Source organism: Lissotriton vulgaris, chromosome 4_1 (assembly GCF_964263255.1).
Source record: "Lissotriton vulgaris chromosome 4_1, aLisVul1.2, whole genome shotgun sequence".
Classification (NCBI taxonomy): Eukaryota; Metazoa; Chordata; class Amphibia; order Caudata; family Salamandridae; genus Lissotriton; species Lissotriton vulgaris.
Window position 1 is genome coordinate 538,687,201 of NC_141691.1, and position 21,073 is coordinate 538,708,273.

At 33.4% G+C, this 21,073-nt stretch overlaps 16 non-coding genes across 16 annotated transcripts; 8 read left to right on the plus strand and 8 right to left on the minus strand.

The window, feature by feature from the left end:
- Positions 1–645: 645 nt before the first annotated feature.
- Positions 646–717, plus strand: TRNAQ-CUG (transfer RNA glutamine (anticodon CUG)). The gene has a single exon. It is a non-coding gene; the product is annotated as a tRNA-Gln (tRNA).
- Positions 718–1,542: 825 nt separating this feature from the next.
- Positions 1,543–1,614, minus strand: TRNAQ-UUG (transfer RNA glutamine (anticodon UUG)). Its single transcript has one exon. It is a non-coding gene; the product is annotated as a tRNA-Gln (tRNA).
- A 1,547-nt stretch (positions 1,615–3,161) lies between these two features.
- Positions 3,162–3,233, plus strand: TRNAQ-CUG (transfer RNA glutamine (anticodon CUG)). Its single transcript has one exon. It is a non-coding gene; the product is annotated as a tRNA-Gln (tRNA).
- Positions 3,234–4,058: 825 nt separating this feature from the next.
- Positions 4,059–4,130, minus strand: TRNAQ-UUG (transfer RNA glutamine (anticodon UUG)). Its single transcript has one exon. It is a non-coding gene; the product is annotated as a tRNA-Gln (tRNA).
- A 1,547-nt stretch (positions 4,131–5,677) lies between these two features.
- On the plus strand, positions 5,678–5,749 carry TRNAQ-CUG (transfer RNA glutamine (anticodon CUG)). The gene has a single exon. It is a non-coding gene; the product is annotated as a tRNA-Gln (tRNA).
- Positions 5,750–6,574: 825 nt separating this feature from the next.
- Positions 6,575–6,646, minus strand: TRNAQ-UUG (transfer RNA glutamine (anticodon UUG)). The gene has a single exon. It is a non-coding gene; the product is annotated as a tRNA-Gln (tRNA).
- A 1,547-nt stretch (positions 6,647–8,193) lies between these two features.
- Positions 8,194–8,265, plus strand: TRNAQ-CUG (transfer RNA glutamine (anticodon CUG)). Its single transcript has one exon. It is a non-coding gene; the product is annotated as a tRNA-Gln (tRNA).
- Positions 8,266–9,090: 825 nt separating this feature from the next.
- TRNAQ-UUG (transfer RNA glutamine (anticodon UUG)) lies at positions 9,091–9,162 on the minus strand. The gene has a single exon. It is a non-coding gene; the product is annotated as a tRNA-Gln (tRNA).
- Positions 9,163–11,606: 2,444 nt separating this feature from the next.
- Positions 11,607–11,678, minus strand: TRNAQ-UUG (transfer RNA glutamine (anticodon UUG)). The gene has a single exon. It is a non-coding gene; the product is annotated as a tRNA-Gln (tRNA).
- A 1,547-nt stretch (positions 11,679–13,225) lies between these two features.
- TRNAQ-CUG (transfer RNA glutamine (anticodon CUG)) lies at positions 13,226–13,297 on the plus strand. Its single transcript has one exon. It is a non-coding gene; the product is annotated as a tRNA-Gln (tRNA).
- Positions 13,298–14,122: 825 nt separating this feature from the next.
- TRNAQ-UUG (transfer RNA glutamine (anticodon UUG)) lies at positions 14,123–14,194 on the minus strand. The gene has a single exon. It is a non-coding gene; the product is annotated as a tRNA-Gln (tRNA).
- A 1,547-nt stretch (positions 14,195–15,741) lies between these two features.
- Positions 15,742–15,813, plus strand: TRNAQ-CUG (transfer RNA glutamine (anticodon CUG)). Its single transcript has one exon. It is a non-coding gene; the product is annotated as a tRNA-Gln (tRNA).
- An 825-nt stretch (positions 15,814–16,638) lies between these two features.
- TRNAQ-UUG (transfer RNA glutamine (anticodon UUG)) lies at positions 16,639–16,710 on the minus strand. Its single transcript has one exon. It is a non-coding gene; the product is annotated as a tRNA-Gln (tRNA).
- Positions 16,711–18,257: 1,547 nt separating this feature from the next.
- On the plus strand, positions 18,258–18,329 carry TRNAQ-CUG (transfer RNA glutamine (anticodon CUG)). Its single transcript has one exon. It is a non-coding gene; the product is annotated as a tRNA-Gln (tRNA).
- An 825-nt stretch (positions 18,330–19,154) lies between these two features.
- TRNAQ-UUG (transfer RNA glutamine (anticodon UUG)) lies at positions 19,155–19,226 on the minus strand. The gene has a single exon. It is a non-coding gene; the product is annotated as a tRNA-Gln (tRNA).
- A 1,546-nt stretch (positions 19,227–20,772) lies between these two features.
- Positions 20,773–20,844, plus strand: TRNAQ-CUG (transfer RNA glutamine (anticodon CUG)). The gene has a single exon. It is a non-coding gene; the product is annotated as a tRNA-Gln (tRNA).
- The last annotated feature ends 229 nt before the right edge of the window (positions 20,845–21,073 follow it).

Consider the following 21,073-nt stretch of genomic DNA (forward strand, 5'->3'; position numbering starts at 1 on the left):
CAAAATGTGCTATATTCGCCTTATCAATAGTGTAGAAATCTTCAAAAAGGAATGCTGGGAATCAGCCCTCTGAAATGCATTTGAGAAAAACAGGATAGGATTTTGTAATGTCGCACTATTTTGTGTAGGAATCTGATGTAAAAGTATTATAAAGTTCGTATTTCTGTAACTTGTTCAAGCTGTTGGACATTTTGAAAGGAGTCAACATTTGTCTCGTTCAACCTACTGGTATTGGATTGGAGCTATCAATAACAAAAGATGACAGAAATATAAAAGGTTGAGATTAGTAAAATAGTACCTCAAAGAATTGGACTGGTACCTTTGCATGCAAAGTCCAAAGTGCCAACCGTTGCTCTTTGGAGCCACCCATGTGAGAGACAGAGAAATGGATGTAGTAGTTTGGAAATGTAGAATGTTTTAATATTCTTCAGTCAAATATGATCATTATTTTGTAAATTGCATGTCCTGATAAACGTTTGCACATTTAACACTGTTATGGAGAATGTAGCTGAAAAGAATCAAATCACATTGTAGCTCTTTACACTATGAGCATTCAACTGAGTTATCTTTTCATCAATGTAAGAAAAGCCCCTGCACTGATGCGCTCTCTTTTGTCTCAATGGAAAAATCCCTCATGTATGGCAGGGTTCCATGGTGTAATGGTTAGCACTCTGGACTCTGAATCCAGCGATCCGAGTTCAAATCTCGGTGGGACCTGCTTGAATTATGAGATTTAATATTTCACTAATTTCTTAGAATTTGGACTTGGAAAAACATAACGTCAAAGTTTTATACTGTAACTTATCAACGTATAAGTATGTATCTATGTACAGATGGCTATATCCATCTAGATAGCGATAATACAATATAAAGAAATGAAAAATTCATAAACATAAGTACTGAAGCTGAAAACTAAAAACTGTTCTTTCCCATCCACAATTTAAGCAAGAGGTTCTTTTCCTTTCTCATCTTTATGATCAGTAATAAGATAGTTAATTTTGCTGATTTCTTATCTGACAACATTCTTAACTTACACAGTGCATTTAATTGTGAATTTCTTTGAAAGAGGAATTCAGATTAATACATTTGACATGTCTTTCGAAAGATTCTACTTTGTGGTTATGGATCTACTTTAGAAAAACAGAGTGTAAATATCTGTGTGTCTTAATTTCAAGATTGTTATTTAAAAGTTCATCTCTTCTGTCCCCAAAATACACAATTTGATTCCTCAAGTTTTCTTTTAATGAAGGCTTTCCAATTTAAAAAGTTCCTTGTTCCCCTTATCAATAACAGTACGATTTATACAAGTAATATCTTGCATCAGCTTCTTGTGATGAGTTGAGAAAACAGAGTCAGCTCACAAAATGTCTCATTATTTTGAGCCATTTTATTTCCATGTTTTCTAAAAGTTCTATCATTTGCTCACATCAAATAGACTTTAAAAATACAATCAATAAATTAATGTTTCACTCTACCCGTGTTAGATTTAATATATTTATGAATACACTTGACAGAAAAAGATTTGGTCATAAGTCACGAAAGTGGTCCCACCGAGATTTGAACTCGGATCCTTGGATTCAAAGTCCAAAGTGCTAACCATTACACCATGGAACCTCCCATGTGACAGGGGAGCAAATTGCTGCAGCAATGTGGACATTTCACATTTTTTATTTTCTACAGTCAAAGACAAACAGAATTACATAACTTTTCTATTCTGTTCAACTTTTGCCTATTGAACTATGTTAGGGAAGGATGTTGCACAAAGGACTCAAGTAACGCTATGACTCTGTTGAACAGTACTTTTTATGTGAGATAAGATTTTGCAATAAAAGATAAGATTCCCCCGTGAATGCAATCTCTTCTGCCAAAATGGAAAGCTCAACCTGGTACAGGTGGGTTGATGGTGTTATGCTTGTCAATCTGGACTCTGAAAACAGGGATCTAAGTACAAAGCTCAGTGGGACTTATCTAAACTTTACGATTTTTTTTCCATTCAGTTCTTAGAAGTATTAATTGGAAAAACATCTCATTTACTTATAAACTTGTACGTATCAACTTATATGTATGTATCTCCCTATATATCGCTATATGTCTATGTATTTTTATCGGAAAATATAAATACATACATTATAAAAATATGTATAATTAATAGAGGTGAAAATAAAGAACAGTTGTTGCCTCTCCGCATTTGAAACATGAGCTTCTTCTCCTTCCTCTTCTATATGTCCTGAAATTGAGATAGTCACTTTTTAATCAATTTTCATCTAACAGCATAGTTGATTTGTACAAAGCATATCATACGATCTGTGAATAATTCTAAAAAAGAAAATTAGATCAGTACCTTTGAGGCCTCCAAGCAAAAGCTTATATTTCATGATTGCAGATCGACTGTTGAAAATCAGCATGAGAAATGTTTTATTTCACAATTTCCATACTAATATACAAAAAACATTTGTACTATCTGAATGATACCGTCATTGTGGTTCTCTAGGTTTGATTTAAGAACACATCTCTTTCAAAATGTGCTATATTCGCCTTATCAATAGTGTAGAAATCTTCAAAAAGGAATGCTGGGAATCAGCCCTCTGAAATGCATTTGAGAAAAACAGGATAGGATTTTGTAATGTCGCACTATTTTGTGTAGGAATCTGATGTAAAAGTATTATAAAGTTCGTATTTCTGTAACTTGTTCAAGCTGTTGGACATTTTGAAAGGAGTCAACATTTGTCTCGTTCAACCTACTGGTATTGGATTGGAGCTATCAATAACAAAAGATGACAGAAATATAAAAGGTTGAGATTAGTAAAATAGTACCTCAAAGAATTGGACTGGTACCTTTGCATGCAAAGTCCAAAGTGCCAACCGTTGCTCTTTGGAGCCACCCATGTGAGAGACAGAGAAATGGATGTAGTAGTTTGGAAATGTAGAATGTTTTAATATTCTTCAGTCAAATATGATCATTATTTTGTAAATTGCATGTCCTGATAAACGTTTGCACATTTAACACTGTTATGGAGAATGTAGCTGAAAAGAATCAAATCACATTGTAGCTCTTTACACTATGAGCATTCAACTGAGTTATCTTTTCATCAATGTAAGAAAAGCCCCTGCACTGATGCGCTCTCTTTTGTCTCAATGGAAAAATCCCTCATGTATGGCAGGGTTCCATGGTGTAATGGTTAGCACTCTGGACTCTGAATCCAGCGATCCGAGTTCAAATCTCGGTGGGACCTGCTTGAATTATGAGATTTAATATTTCACTAATTTCTTAGAATTTGGACTTGGAAAAACATAACGTCAAAGTTTTATACTGTAACTTATCAACGTATAAGTATGTATCTATGTACAGATGGCTATATCCATCTAGATAGCGATAATACAATATAAAGAAATGAAAAATTCATAAACATAAGTACTGAAGCTGAAAACTAAAAACTGTTCTTTCCCATCCACAATTTAAGCAAGAGGTTCTTTTCCTTTCTCATCTTTATGATCAGTAATAAGATAGTTAATTTTGCTGATTTCTTATCTGACAACATTCTTAACTTACACAGTGCATTTAATTGTGAATTTCTTTGAAAGAGGAATTCAGATTAATACATTTGACATGTCTTTCGAAAGATTCTACTTTGTGGTTATGGATCTACTTTAGAAAAACAGAGTGTAAATATCTGTGTGTCTTAATTTCAAGATTGTTATTTAAAAGTTCATCTCTTCTGTCCCCAAAATACACAATTTGATTCCTCAAGTTTTCTTTTAATGAAGGCTTTCCAATTAAAAAAGTTCCTTGTTCCCCTTATCAATAACAGTAAGATTTAAACAAGTAATATCTTGCATCAGCCTCTTGTGATGAGTTGAGAAAACAGAGTCAGCTCACAAAATGTCTCATTATTTTGAGCCATTTTATTTCCAGGTTTTCTAAAAGTTCTATCATTTGCTCACATCAAATAGACTTTAAAAATACAATCAATAAATTAATGTTTCACTCTACCCGTGTTAGATTTATGATATTTATGAATACACTTGACAGAAAAAGATTTGGTCATAAGTCACGAAAGTGGTCCCACCGAGATTTGAACTCGGATCCTTGGATTCAAAGTCCAAAGTGCTAACCATTACACCATGGAACCTCCCATGTGACAGGGGAGCAAATTGCTGCAGCAATGTGGACATTTCACATTTTTTATTTTCTACAGTCAAAGACAAACAGAATTACATAACTTTTCTATTCTGTTCAACTTTTGCCTATTGAACTATGTTAGGGAAGGATGTTGCACAAAGGACTCAAGTAACGCTATGACTCTGTTGAACAGTACTTTTTATGTGAGATAAGATTTTGCAATAAAAGATAAGATTCCCCCGTGAATGCAATCTCTTCTGCCAAAATGGAAAGCTCAACCTGGTACAGGTGGGTTGATGGTGTTATGCTTGTCAATCTGGACTCTGAAAACAGGGATCTAAGTACAAAGCTCAGTGGGACTTATCTAAACTTTACGATTTTTTTTCCATTCAGTTCTTAGAAGTATTAATTGGAAAAACATCTCATTTACTTATAAACTTGTACGTATCAACTTATATGTATGTATCTCCCTATATATCGCTATATGTCTATGTATTTTTATCGGAAAATATAAATATATACATTATAAAAATATGTATAATTAATAGAGGTGAAAATAAAGAACAGTTGTTGCCTCTCCGCATTTGAAACATGAGCTTCTTCTCCTTCCTCTTCTATATGTCCTGAAATTGAGATAGTCACTTTTTAATCAATTTTGATCTAACAGCATAGTTGATTTGTACAAAGCATATCATACGATCTGTGAATAATTCTAAAAAAGAAAATTAGATCAGTACCTTTGAGGCCTCCAAGCAAAAGCTTATATTTCATGATTGCAGATCGACTGTTGAAAATCAGCATGAGAAATGTTTTATTTCACAATTTCCATACTAATATACAAAAAACATTTGTACTATCTGAATGATACCGTCATTGTGGTTCTCTAGGTTTGATTTAAGAACACATCTCTTTCAAAATGTGCTATATTCGCCTTATCAATAGTGTAGAAATCTTCAAAAAGGAATGCTGGGAATCAGCCCTCTGAAATGCATTTGAGAAAAACAGGATAGGATTTTGTAATGTCGCACTATTTTGTGTAGGAATCTGATGTAAAAGTATTATAAAGTTCGTATTTCTGTAACTTGTTCAAGCTGTTGGACATTTTGAAAGGAGTCAACATTTGTCTCGTTCAACCTACTGGTATTGGATTGGAGCTATCAATAACAAAAGATGACAGAAATATAAAAGGTTGAGATTAGTAAAATAGTACCTCAAAGAATTGGACTGGTACCTTTGCATGCAAAGTCCAAAGTGCCAACCGTTGCTCTTTGGAGCCACCCATGTGAGAGACAGAGAAATGGATGTAGTAGTTTGGAAATGTAGAATGTTTTAATATTCTTCAGTCAAATATGATCATTATTTTGTAAATTGCATGTCCTGATAAACGTTTGCACATTTAACACTGTTATGGAGAATGTAGCTGAAAAGAATCAAATCACATTGTAGCTCTTTACACTATGAGCATTCAACTGAGTTATCTTTTCATCAATGTAAGAAAAGCCCCTGCACTGATGCGCTCTCTTTTGTCTCAATGGAAAAATCCCTCATGTATGGCAGGGTTCCATGGTGTAATGGTTAGCACTCTGGACTCTGAATCCAGCGATCCGAGTTCAAATCTCGGTGGGACCTGCTTGAATTATGAGATTTAATATTTCACTAATTTCTTAGAATTTGGACTTGGAAAAACATAACGTCAAAGTTTTATACTGTAACTTATCAACGTATAAGTATGTATCTATGTACAGATGGCTATATCCATCTAGATAGCGATAATACAATATAAAGAAATGAAAAATTCATAAACATAAGTACTGAAGCTGAAAACTAAAAACTGTTCTTTCCCATCCACAATTTAAGCAAGAGGTTCTTTTCCTTTCTCATCTTTATGATCAGTAATAAGATAGTTAATTTTGCTGATTTCTTATCTGACAACATTCTTAACTTACACAGTGCATTTAATTGTGAATTTCTTTGAAAGAGGAATTCAGATTAATACATTTGACATGTCTTTCGAAAGATTCTACTTTGTGGTTATGGATCTACTTTAGAAAAACAGAGTGTAAATATCTGTGTGTCTTAATTTCAAGATTGTTATTTAAAAGTTCATCTCTTCTGTCCCCAAAATACACAATTTGATTCCTCAAGTTTTCTTTTAATGAAGGCTTTCCAATTTAAAAAGTTCCTTGTTCCCCTTATCAATAACAGTACGATTTATACAAGTAATATCTTGCATCAGCTTCTTGTGATGAGTTGAGAAAACAGAGTCAGCTCACAAAATGTCTCATTATTTTGAGCCATTTTATTTCCATGTTTTCTAAAAGTTCTATCATTTGCTCACATCAAATAGACTTTAAAAATACAATCAATAAATTAATGTTTCACTCTACCCGTGTTAGATTTAATATATTTATGAATACACTTGACAGAAAAAGATTTGGTCATAAGTCACGAAAGTGGTCCCACCGAGATTTGAACTCGGATCCTTGGATTCAAAGTCCAAAGTGCTAACCATTACACCATGGAACCTCCCATGTGACAGGGGAGCAAATTGCTGCAGCAATGTGGACATTTCACATTTTTTATTTTCTACAGTCAAAGACAAACAGAATTACATAACTTTTCTATTCTGTTCAACTTTTGCCTATTGAACTATGTTAGGGAAGGATGTTGCACAAAGGACTCAAGTAACGCTATGACTCTGTTGAACAGTACTTTTTATGTGAGATAAGATTTTGCAATAAAAGATAAGATTCCCCCGTGAATGCAATCTCTTCTGCCAAAATGGAAAGCTCAACCTGGTACAGGTGGGTTGATGGTGTTATGCTTGTCAATCTGGACTCTGAAAACAGGGATCTAAGTACAAAGCTCAGTGGGACTTATCTAAACTTTACGATTTTTTTTCCATTCAGTTCTTAGAAGTATTAATTGGAAAAACATCTCATTTACTTATAAACTTGTACGTATCAACTTATATGTATGTATCTCCCTATATATCGCTATATGTCTATGTATTTTTATCGGAAAATATAAATATATACATTATAAAAATATGTATAATTAATAGAGGTGAAAATAAAGAACAGTTGTTGCCTCTCCGCATTTGAAACATGAGCTTCTTCTCCTTCCTCTTCTATATGTCCTGAAATTGAGATAGTCACTTTTTAATCAATTTTCATCTAACAGCATAGTTGATTTGTACAAAGCATATCATACGATCTGTGAATAATTCTAAAAAAGAAAATTAGATCAGTACCTTTGAGGCCTCCAAGCAAAAGCTTATATTTCATGATTGCAGATCGACTGTTGAAAATCAGCATGAGAAATGTTTTATTTCACAATTTCCATACTAATATACAAAAAACATTTGTACTATCTGAATGATACCGTCATTGTGGTTCTCTAGGTTTGATTTAAGAACACATCTCTTTCAAAATGTGCTATATTCGCCTTATCAATAGTGTAGAAATCTTCAAAAAGGAATGCTGGGAATCAGCCCTCTGAAATGCATTTGAGAAAAACAGGATAGGATTTTGTAATGTCGCACTATTTTGTGTAGGAATCTGATGTAAAAGTATTATAAAGTTCGTATTTCTGTAACTTGTTCAAGCTGTTGGACATTTTGAAAGGAGTCAACATTTGTCTCGTTCAACCTACTGGTATTGGATTGGAGCTATCAATAACAAAAGATGACAGAAATATAAAAGATTGAGATTAGTAAAATAGTACCTCAAAGAATTGGACTGGTACCTTTGCATGCAAAGTCCAAAGTGCCAACCGTTGCTCTTTGGAGCCACCCATGTGAGAGACAGAGAAATGGATGTAGTAGTTTGGAAATGTAGAATGTTTTAATATTCTTCAGTCAAATATGATCATTATTTTGTAAATTGCATGTCCTGATAAACGTTTGCACATTTAACACTGTTATGGAGAATGTAGCTGAAAAGAATCAAATCACATTGTAGCTCTTTACACTATGAGCATTCAACTGAGTTATCTTTTCATCAATGTAAGAAAAGCCCCTGCACTGATGCGCTCTCTTTTGTCTCAATGGAAAAATCCCTCATGTATGGCAGGGTTCCATGGTGTAATGGTTAGCACTCTGGACTCTGAATCCAGCGATCCGAGTTCAAATCTCGGTGGGACCTGCTTGAATTATGAGATTTAATATTTCACTAATTTCTTAGAATTTGGACTTGGAAAAACATAACGTCAAAGTTTTATACTGTAACTTATCAACGTATAAGTATGTATCTATGTACAGATGGCTATATCCATCTAGATAGCGATAATACAATATAAAGAAATGAAAAATTCATAAACATAAGTACTGAAGCTGAAAACTAAAAACTGTTCTTTCCCATCCACAATTTAAGCAAGAGGTTCTTTTCCTTTCTCATCTTTATGATCAGTAATAAGATAGTTAATTTTGCTGATTTCTTATCTGACAACATTCTTAACTTACACAGTGCATTTAATTGTGAATTTCTTTGAAAGAGGAATTCAGATTAATACATTTGACATGTCTTTCGAAAGATTCTACTTTGTGGTTATGGATCTACTTTAGAAAAACAGAGTGTAAATATCTGTGTGTCTTAATTTCAAGATTGTTATTTAAAAGTTCATCTCTTCTGTCCCCAAAATACACAATTTGATTCCTCAAGTTTTCTTTTAATGAAGGCTTTCCAATTAAAAAAGTTCCTTGTTCCCCTTATCAATAACAGTAAGATTTAAACAAGTAATATCTTGCATCAGCCTCTTGTGATGAGTTGAGAAAACAGAGTCAGCTCACAAAATGTCTCATTATTTTGAGCCATTTTATTTCCAGGTTTTCTAAAAGTTCTATCATTTGCTCACATCAAATAGACTTTAAAAATACAATCAATAAATTAATGTTTCACTCTACCCGTGTTAGATTTATGATATTTATGAATACACTTGACAGAAAAAGATTTGGTCATAAGTCACGAAAGTGGTCCCACCGAGATTTGAACTCGGATCCTTGGATTCAAAGTCCAAAGTGCTAACCATTACACCATGGAACCTCCCATGTGACAGGGGAGCAAATTGCTGCAGCAATGTGGACATTTCACATTTTTTATTTTCTACAGTCAAAGACAAACAGAATTACATAACTTTTCTATTCTGTTCAACTTTTGCCTATTGAACTATGTTAGGGAAGGATGTTGCACAAAGGACTCAAGTAACGCTATGACTCTGTTGAACAGTACTTTTTATGTGAGATAAGATTTTGCAATAAAAGATAAGATTCCCCCGTGAATGCAATCTCTTCTGCCAAAATGGAAAGCTCAACCTGGTACAGGTGGGTTGATGGTGTTATGCTTGTCAATCTGGACTCTGAAAACAGGGATCTAAGTACAAAGCTCAGTGGGACTTATCTAAACTTTACGATTTTTTTTCCATTCAGTTCTTAGAAGTATTAATTGGAAAAACATCTCATTTACTTATAAACTTGTACGTATCAACTTATATGTATGTATCTCCCTATATATCGCTATATGTCTATGTATTTTTATCGGAAAATATAAATATATACATTATAAAAATATGTATAATTAATAGAGGTGAAAATAAAGAACAGTTGTTGCCTCTCCGCATTTGAAACATGAGCTTCTTCTCCTTCCTCTTCTATATGTCCTGAAATTGAGATAGTCACTTTTTAATCAATTTTCATCTAACAGCATAGTTGATTTGTACAAAGCATATCATACGATCTGTGAATAATTCTAAAAAAGAAAATTAGATCAGTACCTTTGAGGCCTCCAAGCAAAAGCTTATATTTCATGATTGCAGATCGACTGTTGAAAATCAGCATGAGAAATGTTTTATTTCACAATTTCCATACTAATATACAAAAAACATTTGTACTATCTGAATGATACCGTCATTGTGGTTCTCTAGGTTTGATTTAAGAACACATCTCTTTCAAAATGTGCTATATTCGCCTTATCAATAGTGTAGAAATCTTCAAAAAGGAATGCTGGGAATCAGCCCTCTGAAATGCATTTGAGAAAAACAGGATAGGATTTTGTAATGTCGCACTATTTTGTGTAGGAATCTGATGTAAAAGTATTATAAAGTTCGTATTTCTGTAACTTGTTCAAGCTGTTGGACATTTTGAAAGGAGTCAACATTTGTCTCGTTCAACCTACTGGTATTGGATTGGAGCTATCAATAACAAAAGATGACAGAAATATAAAAGATTGAGATTAGTAAAATAGTACCTCAAAGAATTGGACTGGTACCTTTGCATGCAAAGTCCAAAGTGCCAACCGTTGCTCTTTGGAGCCACCCATGTGAGAGACAGAGAAATGGATGTAGTAGTTTGGAAATGTAGAATGTTTTAATATTCTTCAGTCAAATATGATCATTATTTTGTAAATTGCATGTCCTGATAAACGTTTGCACATTTAACACTGTTATGGAGAATGTAGCTGAAAAGAATCAAATCACATTGTAGCTCTTTACACTATGAGCATTCAACTGAGTTATCTTTTCATCAATGTAAGAAAAGCCCCTGCACTGATGCGCTCTCTTTTGTCTCAATGGAAAAATCCCTCATGTATGGCAGGGTTCCATGGTGTAATGGTTAGCACTCTGGACTCTGAATCCAGCGATACGAGTTCAAATCTCGGTGGGACCTGCTTGAATTATGAGATTTAATATTTCACTAATTTCTTAGAATTTGGACTTGGAAAAACATAACGTCAAAGTTTTATACTGTAACTTATCAACGTATAAGTATGTATCTATGTACAGATGGCTATATCCATCTAGATAGCGATAATACAATATAAAGAAATGAAAAATTCATAAACATAAGTACTGAAGCTGAAAACTAAAAACTGTTCTTTCCCATCCACAATTTAAGCAAGAGGTTCTTTTCCTTTCTCATCTTTATGATCAGTAATAAGATAGTTAATTTTGCTGATTTCTTATCTGACAACATTCTTAACTTACACAGTGCATTTAATTGTGAATTTCTTTGAAAGAGGAATTCAGATTAATACATTTGACATGTCTTTCGAAAGATTCTACTTTGTGGTTATGGATCTACTTTAGAAAAACAGAGTGTAAATATCTGTGTGTCTTAATTTCAAGATTGTTATTTAAAAGTTCATCTCTTCTGTCCCCAAAATACACAATTTGATTCCTCAAGTTTTCTTTTAATGAAGGCTTTCCAATTAAAAAAGTTCCTTGTTCCCCTTATCAATAACAGTAAGATTTAAACAAGTAATATCTTGCATCAGCCTCTTGTGATGAGTTGAGAAAACAGAGTCAGCTCACAAAATGTCTCATTATTTTGAGCCATTTTATTTCCAGGTTTTCTAAAAGTTCTATCATTTGCTCACATCAAATAGACTTTAAAAATACAATCAATAAATTAATGTTTCACTCTACCCGTGTTAGATTTATGATATTTATGAATACACTTGACAGAAAAAGATTTGGTCATAAGTCATGAAAGTGGTCCCACCGAGATTTGAACTCGGATCCTTGGATTCAAAGTCCAAAGTGCTAACCATTACACCATGGAACCTCCCATGTGACAGGGGAGCAAATTGCTGCAGCAATGTGGACATTTCAAATTTTTTATTTTCTACAGTCAAAGACAAACAGAATTACATAACTTTTCTATTCTGTTCAACTTTTGCCTATTGAACTATGTTAGGGAAGGATGTTGCACAAAGGACTCAAGTAACGCTATGACTCTGTTGAACAGTACTTTTTATGTGAGATAAGATTTTGCAATAAAAGATAAGATTCCCCCGTGAATGCAATCTCTTCTGCCAAAATGGAAAGCTCAACCTGGTACAGGTGGGTTGATGGTGTTATGCTTGTCAATCTGGACTCTGAAAACAGGGATCTAAGTACAAAGCTCAGTGGGACTTATCTAAACTTTACGTTTTTTTTTCCATTCAGTTCTTTGAAGTATTAATTGGAAAAACATCTCATTTACTTATAAACTTGTACGTATCAACTTATATGTATGTATCTCCTTATATATCGCTATATGTCTATGTATTTTTATCGGAAAATATAAATATATACATTATAAAAATATGTATAATTAATAGAGGTGAAAATAAAGAACAGTTGTTGCCTCTCCGCATTTGAAACATGAGCTTCTTCTCCTTCCTCTTCTATATGTCCTGAAATTGAGATAGTCACTTTTTAATCAATTTTGATCTAACAGCATAGTTGATTTGTACAAAGCATATCATACGATCTGTGAATAATTCTAAAAAAGAAAATTAGATCAGTACCTTTGAGGCCTCCAAGCAAAAGCTTATATTTCATGATTGCAGATCGACTGTTGAAAATCAGCATGAGAAATGTTTTATTTCACAATTTCCATACTAATATACAAAAAACATTTGTACTATCTGAATGATACCGTCATTGTGGTTCTCTAGGTTTGATTTAAGAACACATCTCTTTCAAAATGTGCTATATTCGCCTTATCAATAGTGTAGAAATCTTCAAAAAGGAATGCTGGGAATCAGCCCTCTGAAATGCATTTGAGAAAAACAGGATAGGATTTTGTAATGTCGCACTATTTTGTGTAGGAATCTGATGTAAAAGTATTATAAAGTTCGTATTTCTGTAACTTGTTCAAGCTGTTGGACATTTTGAAAGGAGTCAACATTTGTCTCGTTCAACCTACTGGTATTGGATTGGAGCTATCAATAACAAAAGATGACAGAAATATAAAAGGTTGAGATTAGTAAAATAGTACCTCAAAGAATTGGACTGGTACCTTTGCATGCAAAGTCCAAAGTGCCAACCGTTGCTCTTTGGAGCCACCCATGTGAGAGACAGAGAAATGGATGTAGTAGTTTGGAAATGTAGAATGTTTTAATATTCTTCAGTCAAATATGATCATTATTTTGTAAATTGCATGTCCTGATAAACGTTTGCACATTTAACACTGTTATGGAGAATGTAGCTGAAAAGAATCAAATCACATTGTAGCTCTTTACACTATGAGCATTCAACTGAGTTATCTTTTCATCAATGTAAGAAAAGCCCCTGCACTGATGCGCTCTCTTTTGTCTCAATGGAAAAATCCCTCATGTATGGCAGGGTTCCATGGTGTAATGGTTAGCACTCTGGACTCTGAATCCAGCGATCCGAGTTCAAATCTCGGTGGGACCTGCTTGAATTATGAGATTTAATATTTCACTAATTTCTTAGAATTTGGACTTGGAAAAACATAACGTCAAAGTTTTATACTGTAACTTATCAACGTATAAGTATGTATCTATGTACAGATGGCTATATCCATCTAGATAGCGATAATACAATATAAAGAAATGAAAAATTCATAAACATAAGTACTGAAGCTGAAAACTAAAAACTGTTCTTTCCCATCCACAATTTAAGCAAGAGGTTCTTTTCCTTTCTCATCTTTATGATCAGTAATAAGATAGTTAATTTTGCTGATTTCTTATCTGACAACATTCTTAACTTACACAGTGCATTTAATTGTGAATTTCTTTGAAAGAGGAATTCAGATTAATACATTTGACATGTCTTTCGAAAGATTCTACTTTGTGGTTATGGATCTACTTTAGAAAAACAGAGTGTAAATATCTGTGTGTCTTAATTTCAAGATTGTTATTTAAAAGTTCATCTCTTCTGTCCCCAAAATACACAATTTGATTCCTCAAGTTTTCTTTTAATGAAGGCTTTCCAATTAAAAAAGTTCCTTGTTCCCCTTATCAATAACAGTAAGATTTAAACAAGTAATATCTTGCATCAGCCTCTTGTGATGAGTTGAGAAAACAGAGTCAGCTCACAAAATGTCTCATTATTTTGAGCCATTTTATTTCCAGGTTTTCTAAAAGTTCTATCATTTGCTCACATCAAATAGACTTTAAAAATACAATCAATAAATTAATGTTTCACTCTACCCGTGTTAGATTTATGATATTTATGAATACACTTGACAGAAAAAGATTTGGTCATAAGTCATGAAAGTGGTCCCACCGAGATTTGAACTCAGATCCTTGGATTCAAAGTCCAAAGTGCTAACCATTACACCATGGAACCTCCCATGTGACAGGGGAGCAAATTGCTGCAGCAATGTGGACATTTCAAATTTTTTATTTTCTACAGTCAAAGACAAACAGAATTACATAACTTTTCTATTCTATTCAACTTTTGCCTATTGAACTATGTTAGGGAAGGATGTTGCACAAAGGACTCAAGTAACGCTATGACTCTGTTGAACAGTACTTTTTATGTGAGATAAGATTTTGCAATAAAAGATAAGATTCCCCCGTGAATGCAATCTCTTCTGCCAAAATGGAAAGCTCAACCTGGTACAGGTGGGTTGATGGTGTTATGCTTGTCAATCTGGACTCTGAAAACAGGGATCTAAGTACAAAGCTCAGTGGGACTTATCTAAACTTTACGATTTTTTTTCCATTCAGTTCTTAGAAGTATTAATTGGAAAAACATCTCATTTACTTATAAACTTGTACGTATCAACTTATATGTATGTATCTCCCTATATATCGCTATATGTCTATGTATTTTTATCGGAAAATATAAATATATACATTATAAAAATATGTATAATTAATAGAGGTGAAAATAAAGAACAGTTGTTGCCTCTCCGCATTTGAAACATGAGCTTCTTCTCCTTCCTCTTCTATATGTCCTGAAATTGAGATAGTCACTTTTTAATCAATTTTGATCTAACAGCATAGTTGATTTGTACAAAGCATATCATACGATCTGTGAATAATTCTAAAAAAGAAAATTAGATCAGTACCTTTGAGGCCTCCAAGCAAAAGCTTATATTTCATGATTGCAGATCGACTGTTGAAAATCAGCATGAGAAATGTTTTATTTCACAATTTCCATACTAATATACAAAAAACATTTGTACTATCTGAATGATACCGTCATTGTGGTTCTCTAGGTTTGATTTAAGAACACATCTCTTTCAAAATGTGCTATATTCGCCTTATCAATAGTGTAGAAATCTTCAAAAAGGAATGCTGGGAATCAGCCCTCTGAAATGCATTTGAGAAAAACAGGATAGGATTTTGTAATGTCGCACTATTTTGTGTAGGAATCTGATGTAAAAGTATTATAAAGTTCGTATTTCTGTAACTTGTTCAAGCTGTTGGACATTTTGAAAGGAGTCAACATTTGTCTCGTTCAACCTACTGGTATTGGATTGGAGCTATCAATAACAAAAGATGACAGAAATATAAAAGGTTAAGATTAGTAAAATAGTACCTCAAAGAATTGGACTGGTACCTTTGCATGCAAAGTCCAAAGTGCCAACCGTTGCTCTTTGGAGCCACCCATGTGAGAGACAGAGAAATGGATGTAGTAGTTTGGAAATGTAGAATGTTTTAATATTCTTCAGTCAAATATGATCATTATTTTGTAAATTGCATGTCCTGATAAACGTTTGCACATTTAACACTGTTATGGAGAATGTAGCTGAAAAGAATCAAATCACATTGTAGCTCTTTACACTATGAGCATTCAACTGAGTTATCTTTTCATCAATGTAAGAAAAGCCCCTGCACTGATGCGCTCTCTTTTGTCTCAATGGAAAAATCCCTCATGTATGGCAGGGTTCCATGGTGTAATGGTTATCACTCTGGACTCTGAATCCAGCGATCCGAGTTCAAATCTCGGTGGGACCTGCTTGAATTATGAGATTTAATATTTCACTAATTTCTTAGAATTTGGACTTGGAAAAACATAACGTCAAAGTTTTATACTGAAACTTATCAACGTATAAGTATGTATCTATGTACAGATGGCTATATCCATCTAGATAGCGATAATACAATATAAAGAAATGAAAAATTCATAAACATAAGTACTGAAGCTGAAAACTAAAAACTGTTCTTTCCCATCCACAATTTAAGCAAGAGGTTCTTTTCCTTTCTCATCTTTATGATCAGTAATAAGATAGTTAATTTTGCTGATTTCTTATCTGACAACATTCTTAACTTACACAGTGCATTTAATTGTGAATTTCTTTGAAAGAGGAATTCAGATTAATACATTTGACATGTCTTTCGAAAGATTCTACTTTGTGGTTATGGATCTACTTTAGAAAAACAGAGTGTAAATATCTGTGTGTCTTAATTTCAAGATTGTTATTTAAAAGTTCATCTCTTCTGTCCCCAAAATACACAATTTGATTCCTCAAGTTTTCTTTTAATGAAGGCTTTCCAATTTAAAAAGTTCCTTGTTCCCCTTATCAATAACAGTAAGATTTAAACAAGTAATATCTTGCATCAGCCTCTTGTGATGAGTTGAGAAAACAGAGTCAGCTCACAAAATGTCTCATTATTTTGAGCCATTTTATTTCCAGGTTTTCTAAAAGTTCTATCATTTGCTCACATCAAATAGACTTTAAAAATACAATCAATAAATTAATGTTTCACTCTACCCGTGTTAGATTTATGATATTTATGAATACACTTGACAGAAAAAGATTTGGTCATAAGTCATGAAAGTGGTCCCACCGAGATTTGAACTCGGATCCTTGGATTCAAAGTCCAAAGTGCTAACCATTACACCATGGAACCTCCCATGTGACAGGGGAGCAAATTGCTGCAGCAATGTGGACATTTCAAATTTTTTATTTTCTACAGTCAAAGACAAACAGAATTACATAACTTTTCTATTCTATTCAACTTTTGCCTATTGAACTATGTTAGGGAAGGATGTTGCACAAAGGACTCAAGTAACGCTATGACTCTGTTGAACAGTACTTTTTATGTGAGATAAGATTTTGCAATAAAAGATAAGATTCCCCCGTGAATGCAATCTCTTCTGCCAAAATGGAAAGCTCAACCTGGTACAGGTGGGTTGATGGTGTTATGCTTGTCAATCTGGACTCTGAAAACAGGGATCTAAGTACAAAGCTCAGTGGGACTTATCTAAACTTTACGATTTTTTTTCCATTCAGTTCTTAGAAGTATTAATTGGAAAAACATCTCATTTACTTATAAACTTGTACGTATCAACTTATATGTATGTATCTCCCTATATATCGCTATATGTCTATGTATTTTTATCGGAAAATATAAATATATACATTATAAAAATATGTATAATTAATAGAGGTGAAAATAAAGAACAGTTGTTGCCTCTCCGCATTTGAAACATGAGCTTCTTCTCCTTCCTCTTCTATATGTCCTGAAATTGAGATAGTCACTTTTTAATCAATTTTGATCTAACAGCATAGTTGATTTGTACAAAGCATATCATACGATCTGTGAATAATTCTAAAAAAGAAAATTAGATCAGTACCTTTGAGGCCTCCAAGCAAAAGCTTATATTTCATGATTGCAGATCGACTGTTGAAAATCAGCATGAGAAATGTTTTATTTCACAATTTCCATACTAATATACAAAAAACATTTGTACTATCTGAATGATACCGTCATTGTGGTTCTCTAGGTTTGATTTAAGAACACATCTCTTTCAAAATGTGCTATATTCGCCTTATCAATAGTGTAGAAATCTTCAAAAAGGAATGCTGGGAATCAGCCCTCTGAAATGCATTTGAGAAAAACAGGATAGGATTTTGTAATGTCGCACTATTTTGTGTAGGAATCTGATGTAAAAGTATTATAAAGTTCGTATTTCTGTAACTTGTTCAAGCTGTTGGACATTTTGAAAGGAGTCAACATTTGTCTCGTTCAACCTACTGGTATTGGATTGGAGCTATCAATAACAAAAGATGACAGAAATATAAAAGGTTGAGATTAGTAAAATAGTACCTCAAAGAATTGGACTGGTACCTTTGCATGCAAAGTCCAAAGTGCCAACCGTTGCTCTTTGGAGCCACCCATGTGAGAGACAGAGAAATGGATGTAGTAGTTTGGAAATGTAGAATGTTTTAATATTCTTCAGTCAAATATGATCATTATTTTGTAAATTGCATGTCCTGATAAACGTTTGCACATTTAACACTGTTATGGAGAATGTAGCTGAAAAGAATCAAATCACATTGTAGCTCTTTACACTATGAGCATTCAACTGAGTTATCTTTTCATCAATGTAAGAAAAGCCCCTGCACTGATGCGCTCTCTTTTGTCTCAATGGAAAAATCCCTCATGTATGGCAGGGTTCCATGGTGTAATGGTTATCACTCTGGACTCTGAATCCAGCGATCCGAGTTCAAATCTCGGTGGGACCTGCTTGAATTATGAGATTTAATATTTCACTAATTTCTTAGAATTTGGACTTGGAAAAACATAACGTCAAAGTTTTATACTGAAACTTATCAACGTATAAGTATGTATCTATGTACAGATGGCTATATCCATCTAGATAGCGATAATACAATATAAAGAAATGAAAAATTCATAAACATAAGTACTGAAGCTGAAAACTAAAAACTGTTCTTTCCCATCCACAATTTAAGCAAGAGGTTCTTTTCCTTTCTCATCTTTATGATCAGTAATAAGATAGTTAATTTTGCTGATTTCTTATCTGACAACATTCTTAACTTACACAGTGCATTTAATTGTGAATTTCTTTGAAAGAGGAATTCAGATTAATACATTTGACATGTCTTTCGAAAGATTCTACTTTGTGGTTATGGATCTACTTTAGAAAAACAGAGTGTAAATATCTGTGTGTCTTAATTTCAAGATTGTTATTTAAAAGTTCATCTCTTCTGTCCCCAAAATACACAATTTGATTCCTCAAGTTTTCTTTTAATGAAGGCTTTCCAATTAAAAAAGTTCCTTGTTCCCCTTATCAATAACAGTAAGATTTAAACAAGTAATATCTTGCATCAGCCTCTTGTGATGAGTTGAGAAAACAGAGTCAGCTCACAAAATGTCTCATTATTTTGAGCCATTTTATTTCCAGGTTTTCTAAAAGTTCTATCATTTGCTCACATCAAATAGACTTTAAAAATACAATCAATAAATTAATGTTTCACTCTACCCGTGTTAGATTTATGATATTTATGAATACACTTGACAGAAAAAGATTTGGTCATAAGTCATGAAAGTGGTCCCACCGAGATTTGAACTCGGATCCTTGGATTCAAAGTCCAAAGTGCTAACCATTACACCATGGAACCTCCCATGTGACAGGGGAGCAAATTGCTGCAGCAATGTGGACATTTCAAATTTTTTATTTTCTACAGTCAAAGACAAACAGAATTACATAACTTTTCTATTCTGTTCAACTTTTGCCTATTGAACTATGTTAGGGAAGGATGTTGCACAAAGGACTCAAGTAACGCTATGACTCTGTTGAACAGTACTTTTTATGTGAGATAAGATTTTGCAATAAAAGATAAGATTCCCCCGTGAATGCAATCTCTTCTGCCAAAATGGAAAGCTCAACCTGGTACAGGTGGGTTGATGGTGTTATGCTTGTCAATCTGGACTCTGAAAACAGGGATCTAAGTACAAAGCTCAGTGGGACTTATCTAAACTTTACGTTTTTTTTCCATTCAGTTCTTAGAAGTATTAATTGGAAAAACATCTCATTTACTTATAAACTTGTACGTATCAACTTATATGTATGTATCTCCCTATATATCGCTATATGTCTATGTATTTTTATCGGAAAATATAAATATATACATTATAAAAATATGTATAATTAATAGAGGTGAAAATAAAGAACAGTTGTTGCCTCTCTGCATTTGAAACATGAGCTTCTTCTCCTTCCTCTTCTATATGTCCTGAAATTGAGATAGTCACTTTTTAATCAATTTTGATCTAACAGCATAGTTGATTTGTACAAAGCATATCATACGATCTGTGAATAATTCTAAAAAAGAAAATTAGATCAGTACCTTTGAGGCCTCCAAGCAAAAGCTTATATTTCATGATTGCAGATCGACTGTTGAAAATCAGCATGAGAAATGTTTTATTTCACAATTTCCATACTAATATACAAAAAACATTTGTACTATCTGAATGATACCGTCATTGTGGTTCTCTAGGTTTGATTTAAGAACACATCTCTTTCAAAATGTGCTATATTCGCCTTATCAATAGTGTAGAAATCTTCAAAAAGGAATGCTGGGAATCAGCCCTCTGAAATGCATTTGAGAAAAACAGGATAGGATTTTGTAATGTCGCACTATTTTGTGTAGGAATCTGATGTAAAAGTATTATAAAGTTCGTATTTCTGTAACTTGTTCAAGCTGTTGGACATTTTGAAAGGAGTCAACATTTGTCTCGTTCAACCTACTGGTATTGGATTGGAGCTATCAATAACAAAAGATGACAGAAATATAAAAGGTTGAGATTAGTAAAATAGTACCTCAAAGAATTGGACTGGTACCTTTGCATGCAAAGTCCAAAGTGCCAACCGTTGCTCTTTGGAGCCACCCATGTGAGAGACAGAGAAATGGATGTAGTAGTTTGGAAATGTAGAATGTTTTAATATTCTTCAGTCAAATATGATCATTATTTTGTAAATTGCATGTCCTGATAAACGTTTGCACATTTAACACTGTTATGGAGAATGTAGCTGAAAAGAATCAAATCACATTGTAGCTCTTTACACTATGAGCATTCAACTGAGTTATCTTTTCATCAATGTAAGAAAAGCCCCTGCACTGATGCGCTCTCTTTTGTCTCAATGGAAAAATCCCTCATGTATGGCAGGGTTCCATGGTGTAATGGTTAGCACTCTGGACTCTGAATCCAGCGATCCGAGTTCAAATCTCGGTGGGACCTGCTTGAATTATGAGATTTAATATTTCACTAATTTCTTAGAATTTGGACTTGGAAAAACATAACGTCAAAGTTTTATACTGTAACTTATCAACGTATAAGTATGTATCTATGTACAGATGGCTATATCCATCTAGATAGCGATAATACAATATAAAGAAATGAAAAATTCATAAACATAAGTACTGAAGCTGAAAACTAAAAACTGTTCTTTCCCATCCACAATTTAAGC